Raw genomic sequence first — 3,365 nt, 5'->3', positions numbered from 1 at the left:
CAATAGAGAACCCCCACAAATGACCTCATTTTGAAAACTAGACCCCTTAACGCGTTCATCTAGGGGTGTACTGTGTATTTTAACCGTAGAATTTTTGAATAGATCTGAGCAAAGCAGTAGGAAAAAATTACGATTTTCATTTTTTGGGCAATTGCATCAATTTAAAAACAGGTTTTTTTTGTACAGCACACATATAAATGAAGACTTTCACCCCAAAATGGATACCCCGTTTGTCCCGAGTTCAAAAACGTACCCATTGTGGCCCTAATCTACTTACAAGACACATGGCTAGGCCTATCATGAAAGGAACACCCGTTGGATTTCAGGGTACAACTGAATAAATTGCAGGCCCCATTGCCCACTTATAGAGCCATTGGGCAGCCAAAACAATAAGGAACCCCTTCAAATGACCCCACTTTGAAAACTAGACCCCTTAACGAATTCATCTAGGGGTGTACTGCGTATTTTGACCCCACAGTATTTGAATGAATCTAAGCAAAGCAGAAGGAAAAATTACGATTTTTAAATTTTTTGGCAATTTTTTCAATTTAAAAACAGTTTTTTTTGTACAGTGTACATAGGAATGAAGACGTTCACCCCCTCATGGATCCCCCCGTTTGTCCCGAGTTCAGAAACATACCCATTGTGACCCTAATCTACTTACAAGACACATGGCTAGGCCTATAATGAAAGGATCACCCGTTGGATTTCAGGGTACAACTGAATAAATTGCAGGCCCCATCACCTACTTATAGAGCCATTGGGCAGCCAAAACGATAAGGAACCCCCACAAATGGCCCCATTTTGAAAACTAGACCCCTTAGCAAATTCATCTAGGGGTGTACTGCGTATTTTGACCCCACAGTATTTGAATGAATCTAAGCAAAGCAGAAGGAAAAATTACGATTTTCAATTTTTCTGGCAATTGTTTCAATTTAAAAACAGTTTTTTTTTGTACAGCGTACATAGGAATGAAGACCTTCACCCCAAAAAGGATTCCCCTGTTTGTCCCGAGTTCAGAAACATACCCATTGTGGCCCTAATCTACTTACAGGGCCCATGAGAAGGCCTATAATGGAGGGAACACCTGTTGGATTGCAGGGTACAACTGAATAAATTCCAGGTCCCATTGCTCCTTTGTACGGAATAAAAATTGCCTCCCTAAAAATCTCCCCCCCCCCCACACACACACACACTCCGCGCCCTTTTCGTCTTTCCCCAAATCTTAGATAAAAGTAATAATGTGAACTGTGTGGTATTTCCGAAGACAGGGGTAATTACGGAGGCTGGTTGGAATGGGCACATGGGGCAATAAAACCGGTATCCCCCCTCCTCTCATGCTTTTTGGGGGTCATTTCTTGACCTCAGTAGCGGGTATGGGGTGTAAAAAATAGCGTTCCGTGAGTCTTCGTAAGCTTGCCGAGGTGCGGTGGTCTCGCACAGAAGGCGCTCAACAAGCTGCTCCTGGAACTGCAGGAAGGCGAGCGTTCCCGGGGCTTCTTGTAAAATACGTATTACAGGTAGCGGTCTGAATAATGCCAGGCTCACGCAGCCGTAGGCGGAATCCGCTTGTGGATGCCCGCAGCGGATCCCAGCTGTAAGCCCGGCTGTGACCCTGCGTACGGCCGCGTAATATACTGCACATAACTGCTTACTCACACAGGCGGTCATTCACAGTACAATTTTTTTTTGTTTGTATTTCCCGCACCGTCGCTTAGCGATGACACGGGTACCCGCAGCCCGTATACAACGTAGTTGCATATGGGCAGTGGGTATATCCACGACCATGGAGCACAATGGGCTCTACGTTGCGGATATCCGGAGTAAAATAGAACCTGCTGCATTCTCTTTTCTGCGAGTGGATTACGTAATTCCAACCCACTAATGTGAGCGGAATTGTGTAATCCAATGCGATTGATCTGTGTATTACGGCGGATCAGACGCATGCGGAATCCGTAATTCCTATCCGGTCATGTGAGACCGACCTATGTTAGATCGCTACTTTTTTTATTACGTGACCTGGGACCACTCAACGAGGCCACCCGTCACTGCTCTAGGCTCTCGGCGACCGTTGGTCACCGAGAGCAAGGAGATTTTACGTTTCCTGGGCTCCCCGACTCCTGCGCATGTGTCCGGCATTTTGCTGACGGTCGCATGTGCAGAATCAGGGTAAGTTCACGGAGCAGGATCGCGTCGGGGTTCAAATACGGAGGCCTCTGGTAAAAAGTTTCAACTTCTCTCACCGATCGCATCGGTGAGGGGAGATGAAACTTCAATTTTTTTTTTTACTTTTACGTGATCGCCATTATCCATTGTATAACGGCGAACATGTGACCAGGAACCACTCACCGCGGCCCCCCGGGAAATCTCCAGGCTCTTGGCTCAGTTTTGTAGCCAGGAGCAGGGAGAATTTCAATTATCCTGGCAATCCACAGCTTTTGCGCATGCGTCCGCCATTTTGGCGACGAGCGTGTGCGCAGAAGCTGGGGTAAGGTCCGCAGATATGCTCTGTGAGGGGAGATGAAATGTAAGCTTTTTAAACTTTTTTAAAAAATTTAAAAAACTTTTTCGTGATCGCCGCTATCCATTGGATAGCGGCGATCACGGGGCCGGGGGGCCACTCACCGCTGTTCCCAGTAACAGGCTGGAGAACACTGGAATGAGCATTTGGTGGCAGTACGGCAAGTACTATATTGTGGTTTCCAGTAGCAGCACTACAGTTTGTACTTCTATTCTCTGCACACTTTTTAATGCTTCATCATGAGCTCCGATTCCACTTGACATTACTCTACTTACAGCCATTGTGGCCAGCACCCAGGGCCAAACCACATTCTGCAGTGGAATCTTTTGCATGCGATGGGTTGATGTTTGCACCGCTTCTTCCAGTAGCCAGAAATTTAAGTTAACTTGTCAACTTCCATTCCACCATATATATTACACACACTCATATATATATATATATATATATATATATATATATACCCCGTGTACATATGCATATTATATGGTAAATGCTGGGCAGCGTCCAGGCAGAGAGAAGCACATTTCTTTTATTTCTGCATGTTCTACATGCCAGATACAATGTAAACAGACGTAACATTCTAGCACACGACGTCCCGGCTACCATGTCCTCTGGTCTCCATGTAAAACCTTTAATAAAATAATTTGTCAATAGAGTGCGCCTCTCTAGGTATGTACAAGTCCTGTCCATATAATAAGGTAGATTATTGGCATACACCTACAGGCACGGGTAGGTAGAGCAGAACCATGACAGAGGCATGTGAAGAGATCAGTTCAATACAAAATAGCGCTAGTAGCTACAGGAGCATAAGTGATCATGGCTGGTGGCACAGCGATGTCACTCA

The sequence above is a fragment of the Eleutherodactylus coqui genome, chromosome 5 (assembly GCF_035609145.1).
Source record: "Eleutherodactylus coqui strain aEleCoq1 chromosome 5, aEleCoq1.hap1, whole genome shotgun sequence".
NCBI classification, from domain to species: domain Eukaryota; kingdom Metazoa; phylum Chordata; class Amphibia; order Anura; family Eleutherodactylidae; genus Eleutherodactylus; species Eleutherodactylus coqui.
The sequence above is the reverse complement of the archived record's forward strand: the minus strand, read 5'-3'. Positions refer to the sequence as shown.